Below are 21,786 nucleotides of genomic sequence, written 5' to 3' on the forward strand. Positions count from 1 at the left end.
TGGTGTGTCAAGAACCAATCCACCAGCGGGTGCCCCAGAAACCCATTGGTTTCTCAGCACAGTAGTCATAGGATCTCTCATACCTGGACTTGTATCATCTGAAGGGCCATATGGATGCTCAGCCACAAGCAGGATGCTGCCAAACAAAAAGTGCAATGTACAACAGAAAAGCATGTGGATCATGGGATTGGGTGTGCTTGAGCCATGTTCTTCACCTCACCGCGTGGATATGCTCCTTTCAGGGGTTGAGGAGCCTGCTGTTGCCTTGGTGACTGGAGCTGGCGCTATTAGTACAACCAGGAGAGCCTAATTCAGCATAGTCCAGAGGATTAAAAACGAGTTCTTGCAGCACAGCACAAGAAGGGGTGATTTCAAGGATGACGTGAGGCAGATATCGTATTTTGTGTCATGTTTAGCCAACACAGAGGTGCTGGGTTGAGACAGTTGGCTGCTTATCATTCCCCTGTACTGCAAGGGAATGTTCTTTCTCATGTTCCAGAAGCCCTTTGCCTTTGAAAGGCAAGAACTTCACTAGGGACTCCCTGTTCTCTATTAGCAGTACCATTAACAGATGGTAGTTTCTCCAGCTCTTGCAATGGAAACGAAACCTCTGCCTAAAGGAAAAGCAGTAATAATGTTGTATTAGTCCACGACAAAAGCACAGGAGTATGTGCTAGCACCATCTAGCCAGCATCCCCATCATTGCAGCACCAGCTACCTCTCCCTCCACTTTTTTCCGTCTTCGAGCTCTATGCAAGTAGTTGTCCTCTGTTTTCAGCTACAACTCTTATTTACTGCCTTGAATCCTTTGTCCTTCAGCTTTGTTGCACTTGCCTCTCCCCCATGTCTCATCATCTTTCATGAAGAGGCTGCTAACTTGCAGGCAAAGCCATTGGCTATGTCCCAGTACTTGGGAGTGAGGAGGAGGTGTTCTTGTGGTATCCCAAACCTCAGACCCTCTGACAAGGGTGAAGCCAGAGTATTCCTGCATTCTGCTATGGTATGTACCTGAAATAATGTGAAAATTACTACAGGACATGCACTGAAGCAGCTACTGGAGAAGATCTACCTTGACACAAGGCACAGTCCATCAGTCCTAAAAGCAGGGAGCTGTGAAGTCCCCTTTGCTGCCTGCTGTCTCGAGGTGTGGTAGCCCCAGGTATGGGTCAGCTGGACCCAACTGTCTCATTTCAAGACCAAAGCAGCAGGGGAAGGGCCAGATCATCAGCAATTAATTACCTGAGGCAAGTAATCCCCATAGATGAGGCAATGCTGTGGGGCCAGCCATCCTTGCACACTATATAAGCAGTGCTTTGTTTCATGCCATGGAGCCTGTCCTGGCAGCCCAGTCTGTCTTGAAGCTCATCTCCTGACCTCCTTTTTCGGGGTATGCTGTGGCTGGGTGGTGACATGGAGGAAGTACAGCGGCGTGTGAGTGAGGGCAGGATATCCCTGCAAGCCCTCAGTCCTCGTCCCCAGCGTGTGAAGGTCGCTGGCTCCTGGGTAAATTTCCATCGGATGCGGCATTCTCCCGTTGCGACTCAGCATTTCTGACACCCGACTGCAGCTTCTCTTTCTCATTTGATCATTTTCTTGGTAAGGGGAACTAACAGCCGTTACTAGAGTGATTTGGCCACTGTCCAACAGTGTGTATATTACTCACACATTTCCCTGCTAGCAAAAGGGTTTTCTTTTTTCACTGTCTGGTTGCAGCCTCTTTCTATCTTCATCATTAGATAGCCCAGAAGGTCAGTGCTAAAAGAGAAATCTCAGAGGCTTTTTTTACAACCCAGAGTAAGGGAGGGCTGGTGCGGGGGGAGAAGGAAAGGGTGAGAAAGAAGGGAGGGTATGCCCAGCTGAGTTAGTTCTTCACTAGGATTGTCTCTGGTACAGCTGAAAACACGATCCTGGAAAATGTAATATTTATAGAAACCATACTGCCCCAGCTGGGTAAATCTCAAGGTCGTCTGATGATCACTGCAAAATGAATGGCCAGTTACTGCTGCTGTTGCTCTGGCATCATGAGACTGTAAGACCTTCAATTCAGCACTGAAATCTGCATACAAAATGGGATCCTACTCCCTCTCCCTAACAACCATCTATCCTGAAACTGCATTAAGGAAGAAATAGCAGTGAGGCAACTCAAAATGCCTGCATGGCCTTTTTTTTTTTTTTCCTGTGAGAACATTAAGCTATTAACTCTAATTCCCTGGGAGGCAGAGGTCTGCAATTCATTTCACATATAGGGCATCTCAGGAGTTTGCCTGAACAAGCAAAGGACCAAGTGCTGGCCTGAAGCCAGTTCTTTCATTTTTGAGCCCTTTTCATCCCTTGAGGAAATTTGCACGGACATGCTGGATGCTTAAGTCCCCAGAGAGAAAAGAGGAGCAGGGGATTTGTGTTTTCATTACATCTATTATATTCCTGCACAAAGACAAGTCCTGACTTCATCACCAGATGGACATGATCCTTCTACTGCCTCACACCTGCAAAAGTACTACTGTCAAAGACATTTATGGTAATGGGAAAAGGCTAGAGCAAGGTCATGACTGCAGCTATTTCACTCTGGTCCAAACAACTGTCCAGGCCTAAAGAGTGAGGGGTCTCCGCTGGAGAGAGTGGAGTCAAGGAGGCACTGTACTGAGGCAGGTACCGGCTTCTGAAAGTTTAAAAGGCTCTCTCCTTCTCAAATATTGAAGACAAACTAAATGTGACCTCCAGACCATCTTCCTGAATTGTCTTTCCTGAGCACAGAGCGACATCTTCCCTAATTTTTTCTGTTTCTGACACATTTTCTCCAGCAAAGTTGCTAGCAAGAGCCTTTACATTTTGTGTATGGGGTTAACAGTGTAAATTAGGGTAAATATTCATCTCTTCAAACATTTATTCCGCTGTGAACCAAAATACTTGATTGCAGTAGCAGCAATTTAACCAACACAGTGCAATGCAAAGCAGTAATAAAAAAAGAAAAATGACTGTGCCACAATGATCTGTAATGAATGTAAGGATAATAGTGTGGCAACTGCGACAGGGATCATGCAAAGCATACAGCAAAGGTGCACACTTACAAGAGCACATCCCATGAAAGGGACATCTTTGCTGTTGCATGACCTTGAGTCACATTAAGGTAGGCCAAGCAAATACGTGTGCCAAGATGTACTGGAGCATGTTCTTTGAAAAGTGTGCTCACTCAAGGAGGTTGTAGGACTTCTGCAAGCACCTCCCAGGTCCTCAGCCCCACAGTGCCCCAGGGATCCATTTTCTCCCGGGGAACTGGAAGATGGTCTGCTTGTCTCTAGACTAGAGACAAGGCACTAGAAATAGTGCCTGCCCATTAGACTGTGTTGCAGATGGGTTCAAATCTGGTATATACTCTCCTAGTGAGGGATCCTTTCGGATGTAGAGGTCATGAGTAGGTATCTGACCAGGAATATGCAGCCCAAGGGAAGGAGCAGGAAAGCACTGGAAGACTAACAGTTTTGAACACAGTGGCTAACAACCTGAACTTGAGCCAAGTTGGATGGCTCATTAAACTCAGGTGACAGGTTTTTGTGGGTCAAGGGGAAATGGGTAAGGAAAAATGCTGTGGAAAAGCTCAGCTTAATGCTGCAGCTGAAGGTGAAGACTGAATGTGAACATGCAGCATTTTACATAAAGCTGTACAAATATGAAAGGGAGATATAGGGAAGACAGTTTGAAACATTTGACCTCCAAATTCCAAGATCAAACCTCCCTGCTCTAGGAAGCAAAAATTATATATGGGTTTAAAGGTGGGTGCCATTGGAAAAGCAGTGGTTGCTTGCCATTCTGAAGAGCAGAGGCTATGAAGGATATGAATTCCTAGCCTAGGATGGTCTGTCTTGCTAGGACTTGTGTGAAATTGAATCCACCCTAGAGGATTCATACCAGAAAGGCTGCAGCTAATACACATGACATTCTCAAGGATTAGAAAGATGATTTTTCATGGGCCAGATTACTTTAGAGACATTGGCACTGCCATATCAAAGTGAATCCTATATCCATCCGGGGTGCAAATGACAAATATGAAAGCATCGCTGGGGTATGAAATATAGAGACGTCTTACTTTCATGGGATGAGATGCTTGAATGCATCAGTGGGAGAGAAGCCTTTATGTACACTGTTTGTCTTGATGAACTTTAAAAGTTTAGGGCAGTCTCTCAGTCTTGTGTTCAACATTGTCTAAGCCATACACTGGAGAACATAAGGTTGGCTTTTACTTAGTGAGGCCCAGCTCAAAGAGGCAAAATATGCATGATGCATCCAAAGTAAGGCTCCTTTATCAACTACACTATTTCTAGACAGAGGTTTTAACTTTTCTTTGAATGCTTTCAAAAGGAAAACACCTTGCCCTGACCTGCCTTGATGACTAATGAAATGCTGAGACAGTTGATGTATTCAGGTGGCCTCACAGAGGTGTCTGGTAAACAAGAAAGACAAAGCTGTAGCTCAAACATTGTGGAAACCTTTGTCTTTTTTTTTTTTTCTCCTGTGGAAGGAGAACTGTAATGTAATCATTAAATCATTATTATGCTTATGCCACAACACATGTAATGGAAGCATTAGCAAAATTCTCTTCTGAGGTCTTGTCCCTTGTGTGTAGCACCAACTCCATATTAATTTTCTCCTACTGAATGTGGGAGCAAGAATAAGTTCATACATTTTTAACAGTGGGACAACTATACCCAACAGTGCCAAGGGGGCCCTACAGAGGGTGTAAAGGTTAGGGGCATGTCAGGTAAGAGGAATGTAATCTATTCATTCACTCCCTCTAACACTGTTTTGTGCCTTTTAAATTATAAAAAGTCACAAGAATCTCCTCCTGCTATGCACATTTTTGAAAGACCTCCAAGCAGAATGACCTCCTTCTCTGTTCCCTTGGTGAGAGGACACCTTTCTGCCTACAGTGAAAGGAAGCAAATAATAGCATCTGCTAGTCCAGGGGGCATCTTTCAGCTGTGGAAGCTTACAGGTTTTGCCTGGTATTTTCCCTCTTCCTAAAGCACATGTTAATGATTTTGACCTTTCTAGTAATTTGATTCCAAAAACAGTGTCGCAGCAGCTGAGCCCTAAGCTGTCATTTGGTAGAGAAGATTATTATCACTCTGAAATCAAAGCAAAAGGCTGCTTGTTCAAGCCTGTGTGGAGATCCCCTCACGTATGGAGATCCTCCTCTCTCATCTTTCTGTGTCCTCAGCTCTGGGCCTGCTGTTAGGGAGTTCCAGTCTGGTTGGCCAATGTAAGGATAGATATGCTGTCAATTCTTTGCATCTGTGTAGTATACAAAAGCTCTATGAGAGCCAAGTTGGTTGAATATGGGATAATACCAAAGGAATCCTTGTACACAGGTACCGAAGATGTGCTGGGTGTGGGAGGGTGTATAAACATTTGTTTGTGCAATAATTGAAATAGGCTATTTGCAGGTAGACCAGAAAGTGCTCTTTGCTTGCCTTAAGCAGACACTGGCTCGTGCAAAAGTTCTCCTTCCAAATCTGTGTTCCCTTGGCTCCTCCCACAGTGTGAATAATCCCTAACATTTCTGTGACTCAGTGGATTCGCTATGGAAATGATGGCAATATTTTCAGAGTCACAGTCTAATACCTGAGCCCCGACAGGATTCTTGCCCCCACATCTCTGGCATTTTGCATAGTTATGTAACGCCTCTTACTCATGGCACCAAAATCACTGTAGTGTCCTTGTAGTGAGGAACTAGTGAAATTTGGAGTAAAATCCAAACCTCCCTTTTGCTCCCTCTTAAAAACCTTTTCATTCATGTTGGAGTTTGCAGTATTTTTTAAAATGAGATTTGCAGATAGCTTGCTCTGTTGGTGGGAACAACAAGGTCACAGCTTTATTTTAAACTTCTTCCTTTTGCATTGCAAAATCCACTGTATAGTCACTGTATAGAAAGAAAATCTGATTAGCTGCTTCAGGAGACTAACATGAGCATCTGCCTTCAGCTTGTCTGTTTCATCCCCTCTTCTCCTGGTCCCCTACCTAATGTTCCCCAAATTCTTAAAAAGAACAGTAGTTGGAAGAGTGGGTGTGCAAAAAAAGTGACAGAAGTAATCTCATCCATAAAACCCGCTAAGCCCGTGGCTTGTGTTTCTTATATCACCTAAATATAAAGCTGCTGTCCTCAGAAAACTGATAATAAAAATCATTTGGGAGGCTCACTCTTCAGTACAGAACATTGTCTGTCCTCAATGCAGTTTCTGGTTGCTCCTTTATGAAAGGTGTCCTTTCTGCTGTGCATAATAGAGGGGGTTCTCTCAGGTTAGGTGGAGCAGCATTAACAACCACGTGCAGAGGCCACAGAGCCTTGTCATCAGGCAGCTGCACTGGGGAATGGTCACAAGAGAACTATCCAAGTATTTCTGTATCAGAGAGGCTATTTTTCCTGGCTAATTGAAAGGTAGGGATAAATCACCTTGCAGTGAGTTCACATTTATGAATACAAACAAGATTTTAAAAAGGTAGGCATGCATGTCTTCTATGTCTGCACCATCTGCCTTCTCTGAGCCATAATCACCTTTTCTGAGAAGTTGTATCAGACCCACCTGCAGGCTGCCTGTCAGCAGCTGTAGAGCAGGCAGAGAAGCCAGGGCCAAAAAAGCAGTCAGGCATTGCAAAGCCACAGTCAGGCTCTGTTTCACAGGAGAAGAAACTAAGACAGATGGAGGGCAAGTGATTTTCTCAAAGTGATATGAGTAATATCACTGGCAATGCCCAGTCTTGAAACTAATCCTGGCTTAGGCCAGGTTCTGTGAAATGTGCAGTAAACTGGGCAGCAACATCCCTGGGCTTCTTCCTTTTGCCCCAGGGAGACTCGCTGCAGACATCTGTCACAGCTAGCACTGTGAGTGCATCACTGTGTTGGCTCTGATCCAACAGTACTGCTGGGGGACCTTCCCCTGTCTTTCTCCTCAGAGTGTCTGTGGTCAGCAAGTAGTTGATTCTTCACACAGTAAGCACTCTTTCTTAAATTAAAATAATCCTTTCTGGGTTTTAGTCCTGTTCAGCTCAGTCTTCCCATTTTGGGCACATGATGCAGTTGGGTGACAGAATTATTTATAGGTAACACCTGGCAGGAGCAGAGACACTGTCATGTAAAGAGTCAGTAGGCATGAAATAAAGGCTTTGTTGATTGCCGATGCTCCACAAATAGGCTGCACTGAGAGCCAGCACACCTTGTATTTCTCCTCTGCTCCTTGTCCCTTTTGTATCCCCTCCCAATCCATTCCAATCTGCAATTTCCACTTCTTTTCTCCCCATCCTTTGCTCCCTACAATAGCTTCCTCAGGAGAGCATTAAGCTCAGGTGCTCCATGCCCTGGTTGTACCAAAGTTTCAGTAGATCATAGGCAAAAGTTGACCTTTGCTTGCAGTCAGATGTATTGGAGTGTGATGGATCACAACTCTCACCAATCTCTCTAACTGTGAACCGAGGTGCACCAATTTGCCTCCTTCCTAGACCTCAGAGCAACTCTTTTCTGCCCAGTTTCATCTTTTTATTTGTTTCAGTCTAAGCATCTGCAAGACCCTTGTCTCTGACTAAAGCGCTTTCTCCCCATGAGCCCCATTTTGGACTTTGACCTTCCTCCTAGTCCTCTAGCTTGGCCAGGCCCTGAGCTTGAGGAGACTGGTCAGATAGGCAGTCCAGTCTGCACAGAGAGTGAGGGCTGAGAAGGAGAGACACAGTGGAAATCATCCCAAACAATGCTTTTAGCAGCAGTTTAGTTACCCATGATGTGATGTGTAACCACCCTGGACCACATCTAATCTGCCAGTTCTTCTTATCTTTCAGGAAAAATGGTGGGGTGGAAAAGAGCCAAACAGACTAGCTTGTGTTGGGGTTATGAGTTTTGTGACTCATATAGCCCTTTTATGGTTCCCATGGCTATGTCAGGCTAACCCATGACTCATTGCCTTTTCTAGTTATTCAGACTTTGCCTAGCTGTCCATCCTCCTAGGAACCAGCTAGTTTCCTGAAAACTAATGCTCCATGCTAACACTGCCATTTCAACCCAGTATCTTTGACAATCCTAGGACACTTACTTGCTGTTTGGTATGCTTGGGTCCGGCCAAGATAAACTAGGAGACTTTCTCATTCTTCTTTGAACAGCATAACCCTCTTTGCACTGATTAGCTTTTAGGCCAAAGTATGTGAATGCTCTAGGTGATGTACTTCGCTTTTAAAAAGAGGAAGACAGAGAAGAGCCCAAATATACACACAGAAACTACCAAATTATGAAAACCAAAAAGGTTTCTAAAGTTCTCTTTTCAGACAGATGACTTGTAATCAGTGTTACTGGTCTATTGCTCACATCTCCTGAAAAGATATTTAGAAGGAAGAGGGAGTTGCACATTTCTGGAGCTAGATATTGGAAAGGATAAGTAGCTCCATCTCATAGTAACACCAGTCAGTCAGGCGTGTGCTGTGTGTCACTCAGTGGAGGAGTGCCTGCTCTGCTGCACAGCATCTCTGCTGTCACTGACAGCTTCAGACCTGTATTCCTCATTTAACTTCCCGCTGTGACTCTCCTCTGCACCTTCCATCCTCTAGTATCAGACTACTCCCTGCTTCTGGATCATCCTCTTTCTTGACTGTGCTATGGGTTTTGTGCCTCTGTGCCTTTGCAGTTTTACATGCTGACCACTTCCACACTTTTAATCTCCTTTATTTCTTTTCTGCCCTTTTCCTCTCCTGCTGTTTTCAGCATTATAATAGTATTTGGCACTTCTTTGAGAAACATTTTTAAGCCATAATCATGTTTTCTTCAGGTTTTTATAGTTTCAGCCATTTCACAATGCCAATGGGGAAAAGTGAAACTAAGCACACTTGGTGATCAACGCAGAAAATATTCACGTCAAAATCAGAAGCACACTTCAAGGTATCTCAGTCTCATCCATGGCTCTGGCTCCCTTGCAGGGTATTAACACTACACTCTGCTCCATGCCACTTATGGGGTGGCAGTTCCTGCCATCACAGATCAGCCAATGGAATGGGCTGTGCCAGCCCCTCTGTAATCTGCTCCGGAACAAAGTCAGCCAGGAAGCCAGGCTGGTGAGCTTTGGAGAGGTAGGTGGAGTCATTTACAAGATTCCATCACCAGCCCAGTTTTGGGGGTAACAACAAGAAGCTGTCTACATAGGAATATTCCAAATCTTTTCCAGGTGTTTGAAATGAGCCTGAAAGCCACAGATTAGGCAAGAGGGAAGGATGTGATAAAGTGGATAGATGTTTTCTTTGCCCCTTCTAACCTGTATGACACTATTGTCACCTGATGCTTTGCTTTCAGAGCATGAGCAGGCCCTGTATCAGCATCAACACAGAGGTGAGTGTAACTCATCTACCTGGAAATACATACTTTAATTTATTGTGGGGGGCGAGACAGAGGGGAATAAACCAAAACATTTCTCGTATATAAGGAGGGTGGTCTATGTGTCTGTCATGTATTGTTCCTCCTTGAACCAAACTGTTGAATGGCTGTCAGCACACTGAAGTCTTTTATATATAATGGAAGGCCAACCTAAACTTTCCTCCTCTGGTCTGAATAATCTGACTGATCTCACCATTCCTGCTGAACAATGGAAAATTGCCTGAATATTTAAACATGTATTGTTCTTGGGGAAACAAAATGTTCAGCTAGTTTGGTTGCCTTAGCAACATCCACTTCTAAAAATACAAAAGAGACAATCTAGAAAATAAGTGAACATGTAGAACAGGCGAGGAGAGAAAAATACTTCTTTCTCCCTGACCCAAAGCAACTGGGTCATGGGCATGAAATGCTTTCATTTAAAACTCAGTGAAGGATTTAGGGTGTATCTTCACACACTCGTCTAACAAGTTTCATTTTTAATAGTTTAGAATGTGGCTAATATTAAACCTAGGAAAGCCGCTGTGACATCTCTTTTACATTGGCTCCAAACTGGTTTTGTCAATGTCCTTTAGAGTGCTATAGCCCAGAAAGCACAGGTTGCACAAGAAGTAAGCAACAGTTGCTGTATGTGGGGGGGCAAGAGGGCTAAAGCTGTAAAGATTAATTAAGAATGATTAAAGGCCAACCTGAGATACACCTTGTGAAGGCAAGTAGAAGAAACAACAGATGATTCCTTTGTGACATGATGTGGAAGGGACATGTTCATGCTTGGGGAAAGTAACAAGGGGATCATAGGTGTGACCCACATACAACATGAATTAAATGAGTTAACGCTCCCAATTTTCAGTAATTCCGACAAAGGAGAATACGGAGCAAGCACTGTGTGTGTAGAAAAGGAAATGACTGCATGCAGGATGAAACAGAAGCGTAAGCATTTTGATCAGCTCCAGTCACAGGGACCAGAATATCTCAGAATATTGAGATAGCTGGTGTATGAGATGGCAAATCTTACAGGGCGGATTTTTAATTAATCTGTCAAGTTGGTGGTGGCACTGTCTGACTGCAAAATAACAGATGCAGTACTTCTGTTATCTCTAAGAAAAGGAAAAGGGTGTAATCTAGGGAAATGCAGACCCATTCTCCTGACCACCACAGTGCCTACAGCTTCAAAGCCAATCTGTAGGAGAGAATAATAAAAAAACACATAGGCAAATGAACAGTGATGTACAATGCAATAGTAGTTTGTCAAAGGCAGAGCATGCCAGAATAACTCTATATTTTTCTTTAATAAGACAACTATTTTGGATCGGGGAAATGATAGACATCTTATCTGTCCAGACTACAATAAAGTACTTGACAAAGTGACATATTTGTAATTAATAGCTAAAATAGAAGTTATGGAAAAGTTAGAAGGTAGGTAAAGAGCTGGCTGATGGGGAGACAAATGCAGGTTGTACAGAAAGGGAAAGTATCGGTTTGGAAGAATGGAATTCAGTAGCTAACTTTCCTAGTACATTAGCTTTAATATGCAGAAATGTATCAGAATCTGTAACAGCAACACTGTTGTGGCTCAAGAGCTGGAAGTGCCAGAGAAGGACAAAAGCTTGCACTTACTAATACATTACACTGTCACCACAGAGTGACTGTGAGCCCCAACATGTTGTAAAGACAAGTAGTATCCTGCAACATATCCAGACAGAGGAGGAAAAGTCAATAGTAGTATGTAGGACTCAGGAGAAATCTCATCTGAAAAATGGCATGCAATCCTTGTTGCCTACTTCCCAAAAATACGAGATCCAATGGGAACAGTTGAAGAGTGAGCACATGATAGCAGGACCAGGGAGATTCCAAGCCTATGTGGAGAAACTAAGAGAGACTGGCTTTTAGAGTCAGCAAAATGAAGGATGAGAGAGCCTGGATTTCCTCTCTATAAATGTATCTGAGTGTAAAAATCAGAAGAGGAAGTTATTAAAGCTGAAGGACATCCCAAGGACAACTGGCTATAAAATGACCATAAAGGAATTTACCCTAGAAATTAAAAGAAAGCTTCTAGCCATCTGAGCAATTAGGTTCAGGAACAGTCTCTAATGGGAGAGGCAAGGAAAGAGGCCAGATGCTTTAAAAAGATTTCACTCAAATGAAAGACATTTCGTTCTGTGGCTTCCTGTGATAGCATGCAGTGACTGAAAGGTTTCCAGGGCTCTATTTGCCTAATCACAAATCAGTTTGATTTGACAGCATCCATATCCAAGAGGTCTCCACTTTATCTAAATTAAAGTCTATGCTTTCAGCCACACCAGTACAACTCAAGGTTCAAAACAATGATTCACTGGAAAACACTTAGTAGGAAGAGAATGACAGCAGGGAAATGAAAATACTATTTCAGCAGAAAGCCCTTATCCTTCCCTGGTACTGAGGGATGTGAGATAACACCACATTTGCAAATTGGGAATACAGCCCTGCAACGCTGATGCCAACAGATGAGCCAAAAGAGCTTCCTAAAAGTATAGCAATTGCATACACTGTGTATAGATTCATCATGAGACAAGCAGAAACATATTCAACGCCTTTCCTGTCTCTTTCTGTTTGCTTTCTTCCATGAACTCTGACTTTTCTGAGACTGTTGAAAGCCTTCTTTTTTATCTGGATGTTGTTCAGACTGGTTTTTTCACTTACAAGGTGGTTGCCATTTCGTATTTATAATCCCCAGGACATTTTGTAACAGTTTCTCTCACAGAAACTTTTTACAGAAGAGAAATTGGTGTTCAAACTGATGTGATGAGTTGCCTAAAGTTGTTTGTGAAGTCTGTAGTAGAACAAACTGTCTACCAAATCCCTACTCCCTGTGTAACCCTAAAACCAGCGTCTCTGCTAGCTTTCTTCTGTGTTTCATTTTCCCCTTCCATTTTAGTCTGCTTCTGTCAAGCTCCTGCATGTCCTCTTCACTCTCTTCTTCTTGCCAGCTGAAGAACATGGCTCAGATGCCCTGCTGCAGCCTCTGCCCTCTGATTTCTCATGATTTTCCATTTGCTCCATCCATCACTCTCAAAGCTGTCACAGTTGTAGATCACCACAGCAACAGCGCAGGCATGGCTAGGAGGAACATAGAAGAAATGAGTTATTATGACTCCATCTGAGGCAATATACATGTAAAAATGGGAAGAGGGCTTTGGAAGAGCGCTGGGCAGGCTTTTTTGATTTATGCAGCGGATAGAAGCTGGTATGATACACTTGCAAGGTCTTGTTCATCTAGGGTAAAACTCATGCAATTAGTTCCCACCTTGTGGTCCTTTCAGCAGTTGGCTTTTGCTTTATGTTTTTTCTGCAGCATGACAACCTCTATCTCCCCTTTGCCACCCTTGCATGCCAGGCACAGCTGGTGAGTGTAATCTGTGGTCCAGTGAAGACTATCTGGAGAAACAGGAGTGCCACAGAGCAGGACACAAACCTCTCATGCTGTCAAGTGAGCCAGTGGGCCACAGGCAACTCCACTAAGAGTTGTCAGAGAAGAAAGCAGTCTTCAGAATCGAAATTTATGTGCAGTGTGGAAAGCATCCATCAATGCTGCTGCAGGCCTTCCGGTGAGCAGGCCTGTGGAAACCTGGTGGTTTGGGTATGGAGATTTTCGCTGAACTATGAGAACTTTTATATGTTTAGGTTGTGATGAGAATGAAGATCTTTCTCATAATATGTGTGTCTTTCCAAGTAGGGAGTCTCAAAAACAACTATGATATTGTGAAAATGATATCTGACTGTACAGATAGCTACAGAGATTCTTGCCTTTCACAATCTTCCTGTCACTGTCCCATTTATATGGATATAACTTTTGGTATAATTGCAGCAATTGCTTGCAATTAAAATTATTTAGTTACATATAAACCTTTTCAGTGCTGTTAAGTATTTTGAGAAATTATTAATCTTAATGAACCAGAGCTTCAAATGAATCAAGTTAATATTTGCCTCAGAAAAGTGTGAGGGCAAGGTGACATGAGCTAACATTTTACCCAGCTAACTCTTATCCTGCAAAAAGATTAAAACATATCCAAGGATAATGTTATTAAAAGGAGTTTAGGGTTTGTGCCACCTGGGCCACTGGTATACGTCCCTTAGAGACTGCTATGGTGGCCAGAGACTTAGATGTGCTCTATCCTACCTGTTTCTAAATAACAAGAGAAACAAGAGACATAAAGCTGGGTCTTTCATGTCAGTGCTTATGAACTTGCTGTCAGGGACGACAGGTGCTTGGTAAGACATTAAAGGTTTTCTACAAAGTACTGTAAAAATACACACCTAAAGAAAATACACACCTACATTCCTGCTTGCAAGCAACAACAAAAATGAGAGGGAGGAAAAAAAGCTATTTAACTCATATAAACAGGAGGAAAAAATAAAGGTATATGCAATTTTTTTGTGTAATGTTTAGTTGACTGTAAAGGAAAAACAGTGAGCTGTATCTTTTTCTTTTTTTTTTTTTTTAATAGAGACTGGATGGCTAAGAAACACTGCTGCACTCTGCCTCAGTACAATCCTTTTGATCAGCTTTCTGCCTGCTTTGAACCACAGACTCTCTGACAAGACTCAGGCCACAGTTCTGTCCCACTCTGCCCCTCTTCCCCCCATCGTCTCTTCCAACTAAGGAGCTTACATGCTGCTGAAGACTTCAGGGCTCAGATCTCGCTATCTCCACTACTGCACTTCAGTCTTGCCCCCTGGAGAGTTATCACTTTTGTTATTGCCAAGATAATTAAAGGGAAGCCAACTTCATATATCAGCTGGTCCTTTGCAAAGCTTCATGCATGGCTTTTCGCTTGTTCAGGGAGATTCCTCTTCCCCATTAGCTGAATGACTGATGTGAGTTCGTTCCCTTTTCTCTGAGGCATCACATCGTGATAACAGCATGAGATTATAACCCTGTGGTCCAGTGGTCAAAACCAATGTTCCTGTGATGTGATCTTCTCTTGCCTGCACGTGTATTCCTGCTTGGCCTCTGTTGTCAGGCTGTCTAACTGTCACATCCCCTTCTCTGTCAGTGATTTTCAGCTGCTTGTTTCCTGCTACCCCTTCTTTGACCCATGATTAAAGTATCTGTGGGAGTTACTGGCTCTGGGGCTGTCATTACAGGCTTTAATAAGTATGTGGTGATGTGGCAATGCACCACCTTGCAGTATGGGGATACAGCATAAGAAACAGGCAGGGAAAAAGTGGTGAACTAAACTCCAGCAAAGGTTATGTCTGCTCAGGGACATGGTGGCAGGCAGCAACATCTGTGTGTGTTTGTAATTTTATATGGCTCCTCTGTGGTGGTCTCCTACACTGCATTCCACCAGGTGGGAGAATCTGCAAGGGTAAAAGTCAATCTCAGAGGCAAGACTCTAGAATTTCTCTCTTTCAATTATGAAACCTACCCAGCTGTCACCAGCTTTTTTGCTTGTAGCTTTGGTTGCAACTGATCTGTTCCTAAAACTAGGGGCAGATGTGACTAAGACAATAATAATGTCTTTACTCCTCTTCCCTCTGTAAGAAGGAAAAATGGTCTCAGCTTGGAGGTGGGGATCCAACTGGACAAGGTGAGGAGCAGAGTGAGGGTCCCTGTTGAAGAAAGTCTGTCTTGCTCTGTGGATACTTCTGGTCTCGCACTTTTAGAAAATGTCCTGACCCCAGGAATATCTCTGCAGATAGACACTAATTAGACTCTTAATATCCTTTAGCCTGGAAAAGACTTTTGGGATCATCAAGACCAACCATTAACCTAACACTGCCAAGTTTAACACTAAATCATGTCCCTAAGCGCTACATCTACATGTCTTTTAAACACCTTCAGGGATGGTGACTCAAACACTTCCCTGGTAAGCCTGTTCCAATACTTGACAACCCTTTTCTTGAAGAGATTTTTCCTAATATCCAATCTAAACCTCCCCAGGCACAGCATGAGGCTATTTCCTCTTGTCCTATCGCTTGTTACTTTGGAGAAGAGGCAAACTCCCACCTCACTACAGCCTCTTTTCAGATAGTTTTAGAGAGTGATATGGTCTCCCCTGAGTCTCCTTTTCTCCAGGCTAAACCACTCCAGCTCCATCAGCCATTCCTCATAGGACTTGTGTTCCAGACCATTCACCAGCTTCTTTGCCCTTCTCTGGACATCCTCCAGCACCTCAATGTTCTTCTTGAAGTGAAGAGCCCAAAACTGAACACAGGATTCGAGGTGCAGTCTCACCAGTGCTGATGACAGGGGGATGATTCCTGCTCTAGTCCTGCTGGCCACATTATTTCTGATAGAACTTCCCCAGGTTTTCAAAGGTTTTGAAGATGGAGTGTATGATATGAGTACAAGTTTGTGCTTTCTAGCCAGCAGTTTTTCTCATGAACAGGTCAAGTTTGTGCTTTCTAGCCAGCAGTTTTTCTCATGAACAGGTCTAGATGGCATACAAGTACACAGCAGTACCATACATGCACCATACTGCGACTACGAGCAAAAACAGTTCCTGCAGGCTTGCAAGCACAGCATATCTCCCCAGCCAAACCCAGAGTCCAGTGAAGCCTTTCTCTCTCTTGGATTTCAATAAAGCCAGAATTTTGCCCCCACATCAACTTCCATCAGAATAATCTTTTTTAATCCTCCACACTGCTCTTTAGCCACCGTGCATCCCAAACCATCTATCTGACCAGTTCCTTCCTCCCATTTAAATTGCTGTCCGTCTTCTGCAAAGAATCACTTAACTACAGCTTTTTCATTCTGTGATTATTTTAGGTATCCATAACACCTTTTGTAAGCTGTCTGGCTATGTCATACCAGCCTAGACCATGTCTCTGTGTTTATTGCAATTCCACTCCCAGATTGTGTCCCAATGATTTTCTTTCCTCTCCATTTCCCCTGTGGTAAGATTCCGGGTTTCTGAGGGTAACCTATCTAGAGGAACTCCAACCAGCAGGATTGGGTTTACCAGAAAGCTTGGACTCACATCTGCCTCTCAAGGGGGAGTGCCCCCACTATTCCTTGATGCCCCAGCTGATGTCTATGGGAATGACCATGCGTGCCCACAGAAGCATCCCACAGTGTCATCCCACGCAACCTTTTGCCTTCTTTCCAGAAAATCTGGCTGGATCACAGCCCTGCAGTGGGCACCAAGAAAAGCTGCCCTGAAGGTTGCCTTTAAAGCTGTGAACTGATGATGTTGTCAGCACATAGCGTTCATTCCCAAGTCATGAAGTTTATTCTGGGACCACTTGAGAGTTTCAAAGCTCTCCCCTTGCCAGGAAAATATCTGTGCTGTTGAGCTCTCCTTCAGATTCTCTCCACATGCCATAAAGGAAATGTTCAGAAACCTAATCTGAGGGGGATCGGGCTGTGAGTTCTCCTTGTCTGCGTCAACTTCATGAGGCACGAAATCTGAGGGTGCTGTAGGAATCAGGTAGCCTTTGTAATGCACACCAGCTGTGTCATGTGCCTCCAGCAGGGAGGCAAGCTCTCATGTGTTCCTATTGCTTCAGACTTCACTCTTGCTGGTACCCTGCTCACTTAGAAGGACCCTATCACCTATAGACTGCTGCTAAGTGAGCAAATAGGAATGACATGTTCTTCCCTTGGCGTAAGAATGAGAGATGAAGGATGGTCTTGTGACTGAGACATTGAGCTGTGACTCAGGAAAAATAAAAGTTTCTGTTCTCATCTCTGTTGCTCAATTCTTGTGTGACCTTGACAAGTCACAGTTACTGTCTCAGTTCCTGTCTTTGATCTGGGGAAGGTAACGCTTTCTTGTTCCTTTGTCTACCCTGCGTCAGTGCTTCACTTTTTATACCACAGACTGCCCTCCACAGTATCTTCGTGTGTCATCTAATACAGCTAGTTAGCCTTTAATTCTAGGTGAGCCTTTAGGTGCTATTATGATATCCCTAAGCAGGAACAGGAGTGGAGCCTAGTGTATGTGTGGGCCATGCACTGATCCTGACAGCTGCTTGCTGGTCCTGTTCTCTTGGTGCATTTTGACTCAGCAGAGGCTATCACAGTCCCTTGAGCATGAACCCCTTGGTCTGAGCTACAAATAACTACCACAGCCTCAAATAGATAAACACCAGGTGCTAAACATTCACTGTCAGATGCTGCATTGTAAGTGAAGACAGATAGTTAACCTACTTTGTGTACCTCATCCAGGATGTCAAGATGTGCTCTCAGTTCTGCTGACACAGATCTGAGGAGATAAGCTAAATCAAGCTACATAACCCTCATGACAGAGGACTTATGTGCCATCATTTGGAAGGCCACAGAAGTGCCAAATGCCTGACAGTATTTGGAAAGGAGATGACGGTAGCAAAGCAATGTCTATTTTGGAAATTATGTATAAAATTCCTATAATTGTATGGGGGGGAGGCTAAAAAAAGGAAGCCACTCCTGCAAGACAGACAGCACACAGAAATCAGGTAGGAGATGAAGGGAAAATATGTGCCTGTGCAGAAGAGAGACATTTCTTCAGTAGGACATACCTATTGGTAGGCTCTTTTTGGGCCATGTGATCCCAAGTTAAATCAGCTATTGAGAGTGACTTATGTTGTCAGAAATCAACAGGAAGGTAAAGCCCTGTATAAATGAGTACCAGAAAAAAAAATAGTTTAAGGATGTGATTCTGTAAGATCTTGTTTCAGGATCAAAAGCTGGGTCAACTCTTCTACATCCTGAACAGAACAAGAGTTATGGGATGGAATAAGGTGAACTGGGAAGGGAAAACTGAAGGGAGAACAATAGAGAAAGATCTAGTGAAGAAAATGAATAGAAATAAGGAATAGGGATGAGAAGGTTTGAGACAATGGGGTGAAAGAATGAAGTAAGTGAGTTAGTTAGGGAAAGGAAAAGATAAAAAAAACTGAGAGGAGCTGAAAAGACAGATTTTTAGTGGCCTCTGGTGATGCTTTTGTTGAACCGGCTGTACCTTGGAGCATGCCCTGAAAGACGTATCTGTGGCCCACCTGGTAGGCCTTGGAGAGGAATATCTTATATATTCCTCTTACCTTTTGATCTAGATGGGGAGGAGGATATTACTAAGGCTCAGTTTTTTCTTTAGGATCCCTGACCACCAGAGCAAGCTAAAACCAAACTCTTTTCCCAAACATGTTTATAAAGAGTAACATTTTTTCAATGCTCTGAATTCCTTAAACTCCTGTCTCTGATTTGAATAATCCCTACAAAACTATGTGACTTCAGGTATATCTAACAGCAAAGGCAGATTTAGGGAATGAAACAGCTTTACAGAGAACAGCTTTACAGGCTCTTCCTGTTGTTTTTATAGGCCAGTTTGAAACTCACTGCTGGTTTAGATCTAGTATGACATTATCTTTGTTTCAGTTTTCTCCTAGGCCAGCCAGCTGCTGATTCTTCCAACTCAGAATATGCTCCGTGTGTGTGTGATTCCTCAAGAGCTGTGGCAATTATCTTCAGATTTCCTTAATTTAATGCGAGTTTCTCAGTAATTAGAGGTCCTATGTCAGAGTTATGGGCTTAACCAAAGGTCGACTTTCCTTTTATTGAGTTAGTGTATGCTTTCCTGATGGCTTCTGAGAAGAGCTTTAAAATGTGGAAGTTAGAGATTTGAAAGCCAGGGGGGTAAAATTTAAATAATTCCATCTTTTGGAAAAATAGTTTTACATGAATACTATCCTTACTAGTTGCCTAATTTGTGATTTTTAAAAAAAGATTGTGTTTTTCAGAGATTCGGAAAAGGGAAAATGAGATGGTAGCCAGTGTATTTGTGTAATAAAATTTCTGCAGGATTTTAAGATAGTTGAGGCAAGAAATGTGCAATACAAATTCTCAGGTTGATTTATTTCAGTGTATTTTCTTCCCAAAAGCTTTTCACTTTGAAACAGAGTGGCCAAAACCAGTGAAAAACTTCACAAAAGTAACTCGCTAATGACAGTGAAGATGAGGGCTTCTTAGCATCAGGCAATCTGCATAGATAAAAGTTCTTCTGTTTCCTGAATGAATCACAATGGGATTGCACATGTACCCTGGCTTTTCCATCAGCACACCTCCAGCTTTTAAAGAAGCCTTAAAATGTGGTAGTATGCTGTGACAATGTGTCAGAAATTGTGCTGCCCAGTCCCAGGAGTCACCTTTGCCTCTGATTCCAGCAGAGGCCCCTGGTAACGTGCAGCAACATTGCTTCACACATACAGGTGTTTTGCTTGACCTTCCAGGCAAGCAGCAATGTCCAACTCAAGTTAATCTTTGGCTGCTGTAGCAAAACCTTAAAATAGTTCATGCCTAAATTAGCAACTTCTATTTACTGTTGCTTTTACTACAACACAATTCATTAATAACCCATAAGAGCCCTCACTATGAAAGCACCCCACTGGCTGTTACAAGCTACACCACAGATTATAGAAATACAATTGCAGAACAATAACCATGCACATAGCTTCAGTCCTGGCTCTATCCACCATGCCTGACATATCCAACCTGTAAATCTAGACAGCATCTAGGAACTTCCATGGTCTCAGTCCCCCCGAGCCCCCAGGAGCAGCCAACCAGTGTCTTCTCACCTGCCTGCAACCTGCCAGCAGCCCAGGGCCATTGTCCTGTCGATGCTACAGTGAGCCCTCGGACAGGAGTGAAGTGCTGTCGGCCAGGGGGTTGCTCGGTAGTGGAGGCATGGAGCTAGGGCATAGCACTTGGCCCAGCAGAGTCTTTCTTATTTTTGCTAACACAGTCTTAGCTGCCCTTGACACAAGGGCAAGTTGACTGCTGTGTTACTATTTCTCCTGCGTGTAGGTTCTCAAAGGCTCCTCTTCCGCTTCCATCTGGTTCCGGATAGAAACATACCAGCCTCTGAACGCAAGGCTGATGAAACCTGGTCCTTCCTTGCAGCATGAAGTGTATGGTAATATAATCAATAGAAGGGACTGCCCAGAATAGCAGGGGTGCAAAAATAGTATGTCCTCTGCGTATGCTTTCCCTGTGGCCCTCTCCTGTTCCACAATATAGTCAAGGCAGTGGTCTCTCTTGTTTCATTGCTTGTGCCTAGATCACTGTAGATGGTCAGGCACCATGTCAAATACTCCCCATCTGCCAAGAACCCAGAGTCTGTGGCTCCTGTGCAGTCTGCAAAACTAGAAGTTAAACCCACTGGGCAACAAAAATAGATGCAGTTGCTCAGCTAGAAGACTAGACCCACTACCAAGGAAGAAATGAAAGATTACTGAAATTAAAAGCATTTATCCTAAAAGCCCATTGGACACAATTCCCCAGGTTATTTGGCACCACGTGCAGTCTCCATCACAACAGCACCTACACAAGCTGTAATTAGGACCATGTGGTCACACTGGTGGCTTCTTTCCACACCTCACAGGCTGCAGTGCAGTAATAACAACATCTCTTGCATTTCATGTTTTCTGCAGCCTTAGGATCACCAGCAGAAAACAAAATGGTATAAAGAGGCTCTTTCACTGAGACAAAGCTGATTTATGGCCTAAAGGTAATATGAGGACAGATCTAAATAATAATTTTGATATGTGCTTGACTCAAGCCCTGCAGCCATATACACTACTTCCCTGCTGGTGCTAATCTGGGCCCATTCTGGCATTTTTCTGGCTCCTCTTGATGTACTTGAGGGCTGCCACCACAGAGAGTATAGGAGTGTCCTGAAAAAAGAGGGAAGAGTGCATCTATTCAAGCCCAGACAGAAGGACACAGAAACAACACTCGACGAGAATACAGAAGTCTCAGTAAAGAGAGAGAAAGCATAAAGAAATTAGCAGTTTTATGGTATAGGGCTGAAGTTCTTGGAGCCAAGGATTTATGATGTCTCACCAATTATGAGAAGGACGAACTTTTTATCTCATTTAATTGTTTCTAAATACATGGTATATTATGACAAGACTCTCTTGGCAGTGGATTTGTATGAATAATGTGGCTGTACTCTACCCAAGTAAATTATATTTTGTTCTTAAACATTCCCAAATGGTGTTTGTGCAATTCTGGAGTCTCAAAATGCTACCTGCCTGGCACAAGTTTGGATGCGGTAATCAAAAGGAAGTGATTCACGCTGGAAGACAGGAAACCCTCTTCAGGACTGCAAGAATGTGGAGATTCCAGGGCTGAAGAAACTTCACCCACTGTGGGTCTGTAGCTGCTTCTTGGTTGACAGCAGCTGTTAGATATTGCATGACATCATGACAGACCAAATTGCTTCAGGAAAAAGAAAACTGTCAAGCAGATGCTGCTAGGACATTCATGGTGGGAGGAAGTACTAGGAATTTTTATTTAGGTACATCATTTCCAATAGTGACACTCCAGAAAAGGCATCTTTAAAGAGTTGGTCTGTTGTTGCTTTTACGGCGCATCGAAAGCATCTTCGGAAGTGTAAGACTGCAGGATACCATGTGAGAGCATTGGATCA

The 21,786-nt window shown here is 43.4% G+C and overlaps 1 long non-coding RNA gene across 1 annotated transcript; it reads right to left on the reverse strand.

Moving 5' to 3' along the window:
- Positions 1 to 10,641: 10,641 nt before the first annotated feature.
- On the reverse strand, positions 10,642 to 20,178 carry LOC108640065. Its single transcript, XR_001920913.2, has 2 exons — positions 19,931 to 20,178; positions 10,642 to 12,493 (listed from the first exon to the last, which is right to left on the reverse strand). It is a non-coding gene; the product is annotated as an uncharacterized LOC108640065 (long non-coding RNA).
- Between the last annotated feature and the right edge of the window lie 1,608 nt (positions 20,179 to 21,786).

Source organism: Manacus vitellinus, unplaced genomic scaffold, assembly GCF_001715985.3.
Source record: "Manacus vitellinus isolate BGI_N305 unplaced genomic scaffold, ASM171598v3 scaffold_28_pilon, whole genome shotgun sequence".
In the NCBI taxonomy this organism is placed as follows: Eukaryota; Metazoa; Chordata; class Aves; order Passeriformes; family Pipridae; genus Manacus; species Manacus vitellinus.